Source organism: Puma concolor, chromosome B3, assembly GCF_028749965.1.
Source record: "Puma concolor isolate L17-30 chromosome B3, mPumCon1.1.hap2, whole genome shotgun sequence".
Taxonomy (NCBI): domain Eukaryota; kingdom Metazoa; phylum Chordata; class Mammalia; order Carnivora; family Felidae; genus Puma; species Puma concolor.
In genome coordinates this window covers 10,590,201-10,606,066 of record NC_141672.1, presented here as the reverse complement: position 1 = coordinate 10,606,066, position 15,866 = coordinate 10,590,201, and the positions used below count along the sequence as shown (strand labels likewise).

The 15,866-nt window shown below is 52.5% G+C and overlaps 1 long non-coding RNA gene across 2 annotated transcripts; it reads right to left on the bottom strand.

The window, feature by feature from the left end:
• Positions 1–7,353: 7,353 nt before the first annotated feature.
• On the bottom strand, positions 7,354–14,717 carry LOC147579735 (uncharacterized). Of its 2 annotated transcripts, none has more exons than XR_015252054.1 (3): positions 9,742–14,717; positions 8,290–8,504; positions 7,354–8,178 (listed from the first exon to the last, which is right to left on the bottom strand). It is a non-coding gene; the product is annotated as an uncharacterized LOC147579735 (long non-coding RNA). The 2 variants fall into 2 exon arrangements; XR_015252055.1 differs by having other exon boundaries at positions 7,354–8,504; positions 9,742–9,920; positions 12,466–14,717.
• Positions 14,718–15,866: the final 1,149 nt, after the last annotated feature.

Below are 15,866 nucleotides of genomic sequence, written 5' to 3'. Positions count from 1 at the left end.
CAACTGCCCCCCAGGTGCTGCTGGGGACTCTGGAGCTAATGTAGCCCATACGCCTCAGAGCTTATACACCTCAGGGCTTACACACCTCAGGGTTTACACACCTCAGAGCTTACACACCTCAGGGTTTACACACCTCAGGGTTTACACACCTCAGGGTTTACACACCTCAGGGTTTATATACCTCAGAGCTTACACACCTCAGGGTTTACACACCTCAGAGCTTACACACCTCAGGGTTTACACACCTCAGGGTTTACACACCTCAGGGTTTACACACCTCAGGGTTTATATACCTCAGAGCTTACACACCTCAGGGTTTACACACCTCAGAGCTTACACACCTCAGGGTTTACACACCTCAGGGTTTATATACCTCAGAGCTTACACACCTCAGGGTTTACACACCTCAGAGCTTACACACCTCAGGGTTTACACACCTCAGGGTTTATATACCTCAGAGCTTACACACCTCAGGGTTTACACACTTCAGAGCATATACACCTCAGGGTTTACACACTTCAGAGCTTACACACCTCAGGGTTTATACACCTCAGAGCTTACACACCTCAGGGTTTACACACTTCAGAGCATACACATCTCAGAGCTTACACACCTCAGGGTTTACACACTTCAGAGCATACACATCCCAGAGCTTACACACCCCAGGTTTACACACTTCAGAGCGTACACATCTCAGAGCTTACACACCTCAGGTTTACACACTTCAGAGCGTACACATCTCAGAGCTTACACACCTCAGGGTTTACACATCTCAGAGCTTACATACCTCAGGGTTTACACACCTCAGAGCTTACTCATATCAGGGTTTACACACTTCAGAGCTTACACATCTCAGAGCTTACACATCTCAGGGTTTACACACTTTAGAGCTTACACACCTCAGGGTTTATACACCTGAGAGCTTACACACCTCAGCGTTTACACACCTCAGGGTTTACACACTTCAGACCTTACACATCTCAGAGCTTACACACCTCAGGGTTTATACACCTGAGAGCTTACACACCTCAGGGTTTATACACCTCAGAACCTACACCCCTCAGGGTTTACACCCCTCAGAGCTTACACAGCTCATTGTTACACACTTCAGAGCTTATACACCTCAGAGCTTACACACCTCAGGGTTTACACACCTTAGAGCTTACACATCTCAGAGCCCACACCTCTGAGAAAACCCACCTCAGAGCTTACACACTTCAGATCCCATGAATTCTCAAGCTCACACACCTCCGAGCTATCCATCCACCCTACTTCCTACCCCTGTGAACACAGGAGCTGCAGCCTTGATACACCAACACCACCTTTAGCCACTCAATGACTGAGGGCTGCCACCAGGGTTGTTCGTCTCCCAGCCCTCTGGCCTGCATGGGGGAGGAGAAGTGAGCTTCCACAGCATTGGGGAGACAAGTGGTAAGACCTGAAGTTCTCTAGGTGAGGAGATGTGGGCAGGCCACCATCGTGTCCGCCAGAGCTCATGTTTCTCTTTTCCATGGATGCAAAATCTGCATTCGATTCCACGATATGTTCATGGTTGTTTTAATATAAAAACATATTGGTGGGGTGCCCGGGTGGTGGCTCAGTCGGTTAAGCGTCCGACTTCGGCTCAGGTCATGATCTCGCCATTCGTGGGTTCGAGCCCCACGTCGGGCTCTGTGCTGACAGCTCGGAGCCTGGAGCCTGCTTTGGATTCTGTGTCTCCCACTCTCTGCCCCTCCCCTGCTCGTGCTCTGTCTCTGTCCCTGTCTCTCTCTCAAAATAAACAAATATTAAAAAAAGATAGATAGATGGATAGACACTGGGCCTCAAGAATTGAGTAAAAGCGAAATTATAAGAAAGTGCCTCATACTTACCCTGCAATTCTTTGTACTCCCTAGCACACTGCTACACACACACATACACACACACACACACACACGTCCATGACCTTGTTTGTGAAACTGAACCCGCCTTACTTCCTTCAAACCTCACAACGATCTTGTGCATTAAGCACGTGTTATCTATCCCCCTTTCACAGATGGGTATATTAAGGCCTAAGGTGCTGAGTGGCCTGTTTAGACCTAGGGTGGTAAGCAGGTGAAAAACACTGGAAGACGGCCCTTCAGCAGCGAGACCCCGGGAGCTATGGAGGCTATGGAGGGGCTCCCCTATTACCCTGTGCAGGGAAATAGTCGCTAGGACCAGAGGTCTCCCGGAAGTGAGGCGGTGGTAGAATCAGCCTGGCATCTCAGAAACGTCATTGCGGTGACCGCGCAGAGAAGGGGGTCAGAAAAGGCTGGAGTGGGGGCCGGAGAGCAGTGGGGAGGCTGCCGAGATGTGTCGTCCTGCCTGGCCTGAGAAGGGCAACCCAAACCAGAAGCTCTAACAGAAGAAGACTTGGCAGGAAGAGGGCTCACCGGGAGGCAAATGGGGAGATGGCAAAGGCAGGGGACCAACGTGATTCCCACGTTTCTGATCTGGGCAACTGGGTGGAAGCTAAAGGAAGCCCTAAGACAGGAAGCACCGGGGGAGCAGCGGCTTCGGAGAGGCTGGGAAGGGGATCGGTTCTCAAGGAGCTGATGTGAAGGGCCATCCAAGGGGAAGTCGGGGGATGGACAGATATCCGAGACCAGAAGGGAGCGTGACTGGTCTCGACTGAAGATGACGTCCCGGGGAGCCATCCTCACTGGGTAATCAAGGCCATGGGAGTAGAAAGAAGTCACCCCAAGAGAATGAGGAGAGGGAAGAAGGGAGAGCAGCACCGAGGGAAGAGCTCAAGGAACACCCACATCCAAGGTCAGGCAGAGAAAGAGCCAGTGCCGGAGACTAAGCTGTGGTCACAGAGGTCAAGGGAGGACCCGGAGAAAGGAAGACGTGGCGGCCAAGGGCACAATGTTAGGATCCAGCAGCCTCTCTGGGGCTGGCACACAGCGGTTGCTCTAAGAAGGCTTTGTTGAGTGAAGGAGTGTATGAATGAATTGCATTTCCTTAGTGCTTTGTAGCTTGCAAACTTCGACCACGGCTACGGACCCATGTGACCCTTATAAGAGGTGAGCAAGACTGACCCCACGCTACAGGGCGAAAGCCTGAGCTTTCAAAAACTTCCGCAGTTGGTGGAGAACCTGTAGGTCCTTCACAGGGTAATTTCTCTTCCCTGGCTCCCCGTGGCTCTGTCTGGCCCTGAGGGCAACTAATTGGTGCCCTGGGGTTAAGCGCTTTCCCAGAGCCCCCGCCGTGCCCCTCCCGCTGCCTCTCACACCCCTAAACACCAGGCGGGTTGCCTACACCAAGCAGGGATATTTGGTGTGTGAGAGTTGATTGGTTTTTGACAAAAACAGCTTGGCCTCTTTTTAGCACCTACTCATCCCCCAGGGGTTGGAAACCTGATATTTTAATGATTTGCTCCAGACCCTTTGCGGGCGGGGTGGAGATTTTGTGGGGCCAAAATCGGTGGAGGCAGGCCTGGTAGATGTAATTAGCAGGTGAGGCTCGCTGGCTGGGAAATCAGGTACGGTCAGCCCTCTGTGCTGGTCACTCACTTCCATTCCAGCCGGAGAGATTCTTAGTTCCCCAGAGGTGGAGGAGCGGGCTTCCCAGGCTAAGGATGAGAGAGACTTCGGGAGAGGTTGCTCTCTCGTCTCGTGGCCGCACAAACAATTTCCCTCCGCTCCTGTTTGTTTGGTCCCAATTGGTGTGTTTTCCTCCGGTCCCTTTTCTTTCTCTCCTAAAAGACTTTCCTACATCCTTCTGATCCTCCCTTTGGATTACAGAACCTCACAGGAGGAAGGAGGCTGACGTTCTACCTCTTCATGTTATAAATGGAGAAACTGAGATGCTGTGAGATAAATGTCTTACCCAAAGTTACCCAGTGACTTATTGCCATCATTATCATCTTCACCATTGTCATTGCCATCACCACCACCATCATCACCACCACCATCATCACCACCATCACCATCATCATCATCACCATCATCATCACCATCACCACCACCATCATCACCATCTTCATCATCACCATCACCATCATCATCATCACCATCACCACCACCATCATCACCATCACCACCACCATCATCACCATCATCACCACCATCATCACCACCATCACCATCATCACCATCACCGTCATCATCACCATCATCTTCATCACCATCACCATCACCATCATCATTACCATCACCATCATCATCATCATCACCATCACCACCACCATCATCACCACCACCACCATCATCACCATCATCACCACCATCATCACCACCATCACCATCATCAGCATCACCGTCATCACCACCATCACCATCATCATCATCACCATCATCTTCATCATCACCATCACCATCATCATCACTATCACCACCACCATCACCATCATCACCATTATCACCACCATCATCACCACCATCACCATCATCACCATCACCATCATCATTACCATCATCACCACCACCATCACCATCATCATCACCACCATCATCATCACCATCACCATCATCATCACTACCATTACCATCATCGCCATCATCATCATCACCGTCATTATCACTACAATCACTGGCATCATTATCATCACCACCACCACCACCACCACCACCACCGCCATCAACATAATCACCATCATTACCACTACCACCACGATGACCACAACCATCATCATCCCCATCATTTATTTGTTTGTCACCCCAAAAAGAATTCAAGGCACCTTAGCCACCACAAGATCAAGAGTCTTCAGACTCCCTCCTGAGGGATACTCCTAACCCCCATCGTGTCCTCTGTCTCTTGCTAAGGTTTCCTACTTTCACACCATGTCTTCCTCCCCGTCATCCCTTCGCCAGACCGGGAGCCGGCTCTCGTCACCTGTGATTTCTCACAGACGCACTCCTGTTCAAAATCCCATCCGTCTCTATTGTCCCTGCTGCTTCGGGAAGGACTGAAACAGAAGGACCCTGGAGAAGAAACATCTACCACACAGAAGATGTGAGGGTGGGGGAACAGATCAAGAAAGCAGCAGGTGCTCTCAAGTGAAAGGGGTCCCGGGCCGACTGCTGCCTCAGCTCCACAGCCGGGGAGGTGAGAACACAGATGAGCCGCATCTACTCTCTGCACCCCTCTGTGTCCTGGTTTAGAAAATGGTCTGAGGGAGGGAAGGATTCTGCTGGAAGATCCGAACGCCCCAGACGGCCGTCACACTGCTCGGTTCTAACAGCATGAGGCCCGGGGAGGAGGGCGGAAGGTCTGGTCTGGACATTCCCTGCAGAGGGCAGAGGAGGCAGTCAACAGAGCCCCCAGCCCCTAAAATCTGACCGGCTCCAGAGGCTGGGCTGCATCTCTGCACCCCACCGGGGGATTAGGGTTTTAGCTGCCAAATATCCTGACGGGCCACTCCTCCCTCACCGAAGCCCCTTAGGTGGGGTCCGGCAGGTTCACACGTGGCAGCTGCCAGGGGCCTAATCTCTGCAGGGACAGCCACCGGGGCAACGCCGCCCTCCAGGCTGTGCCCTCCCGGGTGAGCTCCCGGGCACGTCATTCCTCAGCCTCCCCTCTCCCAGCCCTCCGCCACCTCCGCCAAGTCTTCTTTCCCACCCTCCGTCCCCCTACCTTGCCTTTTGCAGCCTGACACTTTGAAATGCGGGTCCCACTTCGGCCGGGTTTGGCCAGGAACAGCCATCCGTCACGGCCGCGCTTTTGGAAGGAGTATGAAATTCACAAACCTCCTCCGAGAGCCTCCCAGCAGGGAAGGAGTTCGGCTCCACTGTCCCCTCCAGAGTGACAAGCGAAGGGACAAAGATGACTTCAACCATCCGAGGGCCCCCACAGGGGCTCAGTCAAGGCCTGAGTGATGCCTGGCAGAGCGAGTCTGACAACACGGCCAGGATGCCCTCCCCTGGCAGCCTAATGAGGTCCTTCTGGAGAACGACTGCCAGGAGGCGAGGCCACGGCAATGGTGACATCCAGGGGACTGGTTCAGTCGTGGAACAACTGACCTCGCCATGGCGCGGGCCAGCAATCGATCCCCAGCCTGGCCTGGCGATTCCTGACTATACGGATGTTTGTGGCTCCAAGGTCTGAATTACCTTTCAGAAGAAGGAATGCAATATAGTCCCCCCAAAAATGGGGGTGCAGCCAAGAGCAGCACCTTTTCCCCTCACCTGGGGCTGGGGTCCAGCTGGCAGGGGATGAATAATCATCTTCAAGACACAGATGTGACTTAGGCGATAACAGGCCTGTTTATTTCACACTTGCTGTGTGTCTGGCCCCGTGCTAAGAAACAGAAGAATCCTGAAGTGATGCAGCCATGGTCACTTCTACGCAAGAGGGTCAGACACCTGCTAAGCGGCACAATCCAGGTGCAAACCCAGCCCTGCCAGACTCCAAAGCCATGCTTCTTTCTGTCGTGTCACGTCGTCTCCACCTCGCACCGTCCACTGCAACCAGACGGCTCATCTTAACCACACAAGAACCAAGGGTTGTGCCTAAGTAGCTGGCCCAAGGTCACCCAGCAAATGGATGGAGCCCGGTCCTGTGCGGCCCGAGCGCGGGTGGGGAGGGGGTGAAGACGGAGTGGAAGAGGAGGGCTGGGGTCAGGTGACAGCTGTGGTGGGCCAGCTGAGGCGCCACACGAGGAGGGTGGGAGGCAGGGAGTGGAGAAAAGGGGAGGACAAAGCCATCTGAGGGCAGGGCATGGTGTGGGCTATTTTTGCCCGAAAAGTCTGCCAACTGCACGGACACGGATAGCAGGACAGGGAGGCTGAAGATCGAGCTGCCGCTTAGGGGTCATGAGGAAGGTCCAGGCAGGCCAGTAGGAGAGGCAGAAGCGGAGGATAGTCTTGGAGAGAGGGCGAGAGGAGGCAATGCTAAGGGAGAGGTGAGCAGGAGGGAGGAGGAAGAAGGCATTTCCAGAGACGGAGGATAGCAGGTGCATCGACCGAGCAAAGTAAAGCGGAGGAAGCAATGACTCTCCCGTGCCCATTGGAAAAGGCTGGGTGGGCACTGGCACAGCCGGGCCGGGCTTGAAGTCCAAGCTGGAGTGTCAACTCAGGATGCAATCTGCACACTCAACATTATTCACTGAGTAAATATGTACGGGGAACCTCTGGTTTCAAGCTCTGCACTAGACACTCGGGTAGGAGAGATGGTTTGTGATGGTCCTTGCACTGCAGGAGCTCAGACTGCCCCCATCCTGGGCACCAGGGATGATGACAAAGAGACTCCCCACCTTCTCCTTCCTCTAAGAGCCAGGATGCCCCCATCTCTATCCACCACAACTCCCTACCCCCAACTCCATCGCCCCCCATCTCCATCACCCCATCTCCATCACCCCCATCTCCCTACACCCATTTCCATCACCCCTCCGTCTCCATCCCCCACCTCCAACCACCTCTTTCTCTTTGGTCCAGGCGTGAGTTTCTTCTCACTACATCGTTCTGTTTGCCTCTGTGCACCATTTCCCCACCTGGACTGGTACCACCTCCATGGCAGGAGCCACCAACCTCCATCCACAAAATCCGTTGCGTAGTAGATGTTCAGCAACCAAATAAGATGCCCTTGATTACTATGCTTATCAGTTACTTAATAAAGGTACTCATTGCCAAATAAGTATTCAACAGTCCCAAGTCCTCATTAAAAACAAAAATCAAGCAACCTAACTTCCGAAACTTGTGGATGACGCTTTGGGATCTGTTCCTCCGTTTTGCTTTCTCATTCATTCAACAGACTGGGGCTGCCCTGGGCGATACAGAGATGATCCTGAGACCCAGCCCCCAGTGGCTCAAGGCACGGCTCCAGGAACGCAGAGTAGGACTGATAACATGTGACTCGGGAAACAGTTCTACCAAGATGAGGAATCCAGGAAGGCTTCTCAGAGGAGGGGCTGCCTTGAGAGCTGGGCAGGGCAGGCCAGGCGGAGACGGACGATTGTTCAACAGAGCAGGGGCAGGGAGACTGAGGCCATGACAGTGGAAGTGTGTGGGGAGGCTGGAGTGTATGGATTTTCCCGTTTGGGGGCTACGGGGCAACCACCAACCTGTTCAGAACTCACGGACCAAGGTAGGCTGTAGGCTGATGGGATCCTGGAGTTTCCTTATCACATTATTTCAAATCAGGAATCCTTCTGGGCCAGCATTCCTAGCCCTTCGACCATCCAGCATTGGCACCCAACAGACGTCCCGGGTCCGAGCTCTGTGGGGACAACCTTGCCACCGCGGCCCTGGAGTCCTGCCCAGCCTCAGAGTCCATTTCCCTTTTAAGGTAACCTCCCCCCGCAACACCACCGATTCCACCTCTACCCACCTTCCCCAGAAGCCAGCACTGCCTTCGCTCCTTGTGACACCCCTTCCTTGGGGTGCAGACTGGGTTCTGGCCGGTCGGTTGGATGTTCAGATGCTTCCCCGTCCCCTGCCGCGGAGTGGGTGGGCGTGCAGGCTCTGGAGGCAGAATGCCAGGGCAGAGGCACTGGAAAGTCTCCTGGAGGAGGGGGCCGGAGTCTTTGAAGGGTAAATAGGAGCCTGTGAGATGAGGCAGAGATGAGAAAGGGGCCTCCAGGCGGAGAAAGTAGCACAGGCCGAAGCTGGAGGCGTGAAAACACTTGGCATTTTGGGATCGTGGTAGAAAGTCGGGTGAGGAGGAGTGTTAAGTGCACGGGGGGTGCGGTGGGGGGTGAAGAGGACGTGGAGGTCCGAGGGCCGGCGGGACAGGCTGCCGATACAGTGTCCAAGAAGGTACGCGCAGCCCCTCTCGGGCCCGAGCACGTGGCTCATGCCAGCGGCCGGCAGCAGGTGCTGGCCGCACACCCACCTGGACGACACACACCTCTAGGTGAGTCAACCCTGCAAAACACCAAGGCATCGCCTCCAGGGTTTTCTAACGGACCCTCCCGTTTAGAGCTTTCCTGCTGGACCCCGCTTAGCCCTCCCTCCCCCCTCCTTTCCGGGGGCTCCAAGGCTGCGATCCTATCGGCCATCATTTTTTTTTTCATTCATTCATTCATTCATTCATTCGCTCACCGATCATTATCCTCCGCCCTTCCGACGCTTCAGACAGGCCGTCCGTTTAATTTTGTTAAAACTAAACAGCGTGCTCAGTTCTTTCAGGACGCGTGATGTGTTCTGGGCAATGTTTTCCTGAGCAGTGAAACATTTCATTTTTCCCCCCAGCATCGAGATGTGTCAAACATCATTTATGCCTGGACATAATTCATCCCTCAAGATAAATATTGAAACCCAAGAGAGGAGAGACGGCGGCAGAATTTCCAGGGGCCGGGGGAGGCGGGGGGTTGGGGGGTGAGGGGTGGGGGGTGGGGGTGGGGGAGAGGCTAGGAAAGGGGGTCTCCCTTCCTGATCCCACCACCGGAGGGGTGAAAAAAGCATAAACGAAGCGAAAGTAAAGTAGCTAACTCCGGGTCTGCTCCCAGTCTCCCAGAAACGGCTGCAGACTTTTTTTTTTTTTTTTTTTTTTTTACAGGCCTCTTTTGTGTCTGTTGAACTGTTGCTCTGTCTTGCATAAAATCTCTTGCAATAGAAGCCCTCAATTAAAGTCACCTGCTGGTCTTTGTCAGCTGAGGTTGACGTTGTCAAATCGTGCAGAGCTCCTTAAGCCAATACAAGTCATTAAGGAGGAGGTGAATCAGAGATCCGACATGGCGGACAGGAGCCATCCATAATCAATTGATATCTTCCTCTGCTGGAGGCGGGGTCTCGGGGAGCCCTTGCCCGCCACCTCCCCCCCCACCCACCCTCAACTCACCTCATCCACAGGGGCCGCTACCCCTGGATCTAATTAGGCTGAGTCTCAGCAGGTCCGAGGCTGCGCTGAAAGGCCATCAGTAGGCGAGCCCATTAATAACTCGCCGGTGCCCTGCGTATTGTAATTGTCAGGCTGCAATTTACAGTAATCCTCCAATGCAAGAGCCCGAACTATTGCAGCTGATTGGAAATGCATACGCCCATTTGAAAGAGAAAAAAACACAAGATGCACGGGTTAAAAGGTCAGAGCATGCAAGTGTGTGTGCTGAGTGACAGGCATTTTAGTACTAGCCTGGGACCATATTTTAAAAGGTCACTGAAAACTCTTGGCTTGGGCCCTCTGACAAACAATGAACGTTCCATATATTTATTTGCCATCTCCTTGTTTTTACAGCAAGCAGAATAAATGAGTTAAATGACGTTGTGCGGGCCTGCATATTGTCAGCACAGGTTATAAGTCATTATTAAACTCCATCAAATCAAACCGAACCCGGTCAAGGCAATGAGACTAAAAGTTATTTGCATTCCTTCTGTCATAAAAAATCATATCCCCTTACTCAAGACTTTCGTTTCTTTATTAAATGCAGCCACAAGAGTATTTCAGGTCTGGCAATATAAGCTCAGGAAAACCTTCTCGGTATAACTCAGTGTAACAGCTTAGACCCGATTCCACTAAAAAGTCCCAGCTGAGCGTATCTGGGCACTCAATCAAGACATACATATTACTTTTAAATAAGATTAGCCTTTATATTTTGCTGCTTAAGTTAAAACTTTTCATGTCAGTCTCTACTTTTATGTAAACTCCAACATAATTCTGTTTTAGCAAAACACTTCAAACAAATTAAAAACCTCAAGTCCAACGTGTCCTTAACAAAAACTTTCTTAATGGCATCGCAATGTGTTTGCTGACACTAAAACACTTTTAAATGAGATGGATTTTCCCCCCACTTCCCTGCCTTTGTAATTATGGCTGCTGCGGGGAGTGCGCCTTCGGTTACAATGGCAAAAGCAGTTATCTATGCTCCAAATAGTATTTGACCGATAGCTTGCCGGTGACCCACGGCAACTGCGTAAAAAACGTGTCTTCCCCTATCTGCCTCCGGCCGGGGTCACGTTGGTTGAGAAATGGAAGGTGACCGACGGGGACCGTTTCGGGGAGGGGTGCCGGGAAGCCAGGGGGTAGGCAGGGAGGAGGGGAGAACTCGTCCCACCGAATGGCCCTTCTATGGTAAGTCACAGAGTTGTTGAGGTATCGTCAGCCGAAGCAGAACCGTGGCATTAGTGGCACCCCCCACACCTGGCCCCTCCTGCCTGCCCGTGGCACCTGGCACACGGCACCTGAGGCTCCCCAGCTTACTCCACGTTCTCTCACGGAGGCCACCGAGATCCTTCCAAGACACATAGGAATCGCCACCCCCGTTTGACAGCCCTCAAAGGGGAAGCGCCAAGAGGTACAGAAACTTGCGGAAGGTCACATCTGTGGTATGGCGGGCAGAATTGTCAGATGGCCCCTAAGACTCCCATCCCCTGGTGTGTACGCTGTAAATAACACCCTCCCCTTGAGTGTGGGCAATATGACGGGATGTCACTGTCATAGGTTATGGTATACGATCAAGGAGAAATTATTTTGCAGATGTAATTAAGGACCCTAATCAGTTGACCTTAAATTAATCAAAGTGGGCATCATCCTTGGTGGGCCTGACCTAATCAGGTGAACTCAAAAAAAAAAAAAAAAAAAAAAGGATCCAAGCCTTCCCTGAAAAGAGACTGAGGGGGGAGGGCAGCTCTCCTACCAGCCTTGAAGAAGAAAGCTTCCGGAAGTTCTGCACCTGCAAGACGTGAATCCTGCCAAAAACCATGCGAACTTGGAAGGATCCCAGGGCAGATGAGACCACGGCCCAGGCAACACCTTGATCGTCACGACCTTGTGAAGCCCTAAGCAGGAAACCCAGCTAAGCTGTGCCTAGACTCCTGACCCACAGAAGCCTGGGGTAACAAATGTGTACTGTTTTGACCCATCGAATTTATGTGAATCTGTTGCCCAGCAATAGAAAACAAGTCCACATGGCTTACGATGTACTCGAGGCCTCATGGCCATCAACCCAGTAGACGCCCCAACATCCACACTGCGGCCGTATTTCAACCCCACACGTATACTCCTTTCTAGAGTTTGCGGTCCAAACATCAAATGTATGCTTATTTTCAAGTGGTTTGTGTCTTACCGTTTTCTAATCCTAAAGTATAGTCTTAAATACACTAATATCTACTTCTTCATTTGGCTATTACTGCCAAATGTTCGAAGAGCTTTCTTATAATACAAAAAGCAAGAGCCCGCGGTGCCTTTTCCTTTTTCATTTCCAAGTCCCACAAACGGCAGCATGGGTGACACCAGTATGAAATTTTCTTGCTGAGCCCATAAAAATTAGTACCTTATGAGAAAAGCCGTACCTTTAAAAACACCTGACTAAATATTTCATAAACGCAACGTACAGCAAATTCCTACAGTAGATTCACTGGATTTACAACCATCAAACTATATTAAACTTACAATATCAAGATTTATCACCTATTAAATGGAGTCTCGTTTTAGTAATATCTAGCATTTGCTCCCAAAGGATCTCAAATACCTTCGACCCTTCACCAGGGCACTCCACCGTAATTCATAACGAGGTAATAGAAACCCTCGCTGTAAGGCCGCTGCTGCCGCGTTTGGGGATTAGCTCACCTATCAGCGAAAGGTAGCCAGAGCTGGGCTGGACGGCGGCCGCTTTACAGAGTGCGGAAACGGTACCGAGATCCAGACCGTGGGGGGAGAACCCCACAGAGAACCACAGACGGCCAGTCGCAGGGTCCTAGCAGGCTTGTGTCCCAGTGGTTCTCCAACATTAGTTTTTGGCAGTGGCGCCCTTTCTTCCCACGCGATGTCGTAAGAAAGCTCAATAAATAAAACAGATAAAACGGGAACAGCTCTGCTGAGCTGGGAAGGGGGCCCCCGCCCTCCCCCCGGGCCTTCCACAGCACACACGGCGGGGGACAGTTTCCACTCCCGCGGTTCCTTGCCTGGGCCTCTCAGCTCCCCGAGATGCTGATTTTGTTGTGATTCTCACTCACATTTGCTGGTGCGGCTGAACCCCCACCTTATGTTTGAGGAACCCGAGACTCGGAGCGGGAGAGACGGGCTTATGGAAGTCAAGGCTTAAAAGCACAGCCCGGAAAAATACAGCCTGCCCTCAGAACGTGGGCAGGGATGTCATCATCCGTGTTGAAATTATAAACTAGGGGTAAAATGTGAGTTAATTTGGAAGACTTAGAATTCCTTACCTTAAAGAACTCAAAATCAGGGCTTTATGATACAGGCAGGTGTCATAACAAAGGAATAACAAAGAATGACGTGCTCTACTGAAAAGACTGCAATGTCTACGGCATCACAGACCAACGACCACTATAGTGAGATGTTCTGTAAGAACTTCTATTCATCCCTCAAAACCCCAGCTCAAGTACTACCCTGTCAGTAAACCAGCCCTAAGCGTCCAGGCTTTCTTCTACTGTGCCCTAGTCAGTCCTTTATCAGAGGGAACACCGGATTGAAACTGATTACACACAGCCATTGCCACCGGAACTTGAGCCCTGAATATAGCCTCTGTGTGTTGTTGGCTCTCAGGGATGTCTTCAGAGTCCCGGCTTCTCTTTACTCGTCTGTAAAATGAGAACAGCGGTCATACCTACTCTGACCTGAAACACAGGGAAAGTGCTTAGGACAGTAAGCACTCGATAAATGTTGTCTTTACTATTTAAACTTGGTCACGTTCCCCCCAGCCTTTCACACGATTACACTACCCTGTCTTATTGTCTTCCCGGCGAGAATCATTCTCCAGAATGATCAGATTTCTTCTATTAAGATCTGTCTCCCCTCCCCACTCCCGCACCCCCACGGAGCGGAAGCTTCTGCGCAGGTGACGGACTCGTCTGGCTGACGAATGTCACTCACTCCACGGTGGCCCCACAGGGGCCCCGGCCACAGGGGGTGCCGGACCGATGTTCGTGGACGAACGCATAAATGTGTTGAGCGAAAAGAGCAAGGACATGAGCTCGGCTTCTAGGAATCCGTGGTCTTAGCCAGGATTCAAATCTCTATTACTTCTGCGTTTGCAAATTCAACGTTCGTGGCTTTGCGTGTCGACTGTTAGCAGATCCCGTGGGCCAACTCGTTCACCGTAGAGGACGAGGCAGAGGCTACGGGAGGCTAATGACTTGACCAGACAGTGGCTGGCCCCGGGGCTGTGCTGCGGTGCGGGCTCCTGGACATCGGCTGCCTGGCTCCTTTCAGCATCCTTGGTGCAGGAGGGTTAAAGCTGGATCGCCCTGGGGGCGTGTCTGGGACTCAGGAATCCCAGATGCCTCGAGATGCTCAGACCGCTGGTTGACAGTACGTCCCCTTTGTCAACAAAACTGGTTTCGGGGAGCCTTACTTCTGGAAAGCCTTGGTTTCCTATTTATAAACATAACCGCAAGTTGGAATCCTGGCTTGTTAAGAGGACTGATTCAGCCCTTTATTCCCAAATAGGTAAATATAAGTAAAAATAACTAACCGCCAAATAAAACCCAAAGTGGCCTTACGGCTCTTAAGAGAACTTGAAGCTCAAACGCGCTTTCCCATAAAAGCAACTCTGTCCCGCTGTGTCTGCCCGCACTGGAGCCTGGCCTCCGGGTGGGAGGAAACGACGAGGGCGCTGCCTCCCCCCCCCACGCCCCCCCCGGCCCCCTTGTCACGGGGAGAGCCACGGCTGGCTGTCTTGTCATCACCAGTGTGTGAAGCGTGGCTCTACCCACCCATCACGCTGGCCCCCTGGCCGAAGCAGCAAAAGCCAGCGCCAAGTTCAAAGTTAAGACTAGAGCACTCTTTGCCTCCTCAAGGAGCCCCTTCCTCACGTAGGTCAGCCTCAGGTCAGACACTTAGTAGGCTGCTTAAGAAATATATTCTGGACCAAGGAGTACCAACATGTTTGTCCCAGGCCTTCCCATTCCCCAAAGGGTCTGTGGCAACAGTGCGGCAGTGACAGTCCCAATGCTGCTACAGGACAGGGTGGAGACGCGAGGCGGGCGTCTGTGATTACAGACGCGTGCGCTAATGGGCGCACCGGGAACTGCTCCCCGGAAACAACTATCGCCGATTTGGCCACGGCCTGTCTTCCCCACCAGGATGCACCACAACATAACGGCCTGAAACGAGGGCAAAAACTTCCCGTTATTCATTGCTCTGCCCCCAGCACCCCCCGGGGGAGGGCCTGCACCCAGAAGGTGCTGCATAAACATTGGAGTCAGTAGAGGGAACTGGAGGTCTACCGGATATCTGGCTCTGAGTTGCCTAGTAGTCCGAGCAAAAAGGGAAAAGATCCGCTATGAGATTCGGGGTCCATTTAAACCGAATCTTCAGGAAGATCACAGGTTCTTCCGGGTATTTCTCTACCGGGTCTTTAGCTCGACGTGTCCCAAATGTGTCATAATGACCAGGGGACCTAGCCTTCACCCAAGACTATGACAATATTTAGGAACGCCAGGTCCTAGTCTCTTTGGAGAAAATACTGTAAAAAGCAGGGATGTTCCCCACTCTGTGCCCACGCCCACCTCCCTCCTGACCCGCACGGCACGTCTCCTGAGGGATCACGGACGTCTACGGACAGCAGATGGAGAACACCGCAGCACTGAGCCGACACCGGCATCTAGCGAGGTTCTACTGTGGTCCAGAAGCATTTGGGACTTGGGACGCGTAGTGGTGGTGAGGACACAGTCCTCTGCATCCCTGTAGCTCACAGACACGGGGGGCAGTGGCAGGGACCAAAGCACAGGCACAGGCTGAGGGTGGTGGGAAGGAGGCGCCCGACTAGGTCTGCAAGGCAGGAGGGCAGTGCTGGAGGAGTAGGGGAGGCGGGGAGGGCCAGGACCGTTTCAGGCTGAGCCAATGACACAGGACAAGGCCTCTCTCAAAGCTGCAGACTTGGGATGACCGGGAAGACAATAGCCGTCCACCCGAGACGGGCAGGGTGCACCCCTCTGTCCCTAGGGAGGCGAACTTCACCTCTCCGTGCCTCACTGTCCCCGTCTGCAAAAGGGGGACTGCGGCAGTAA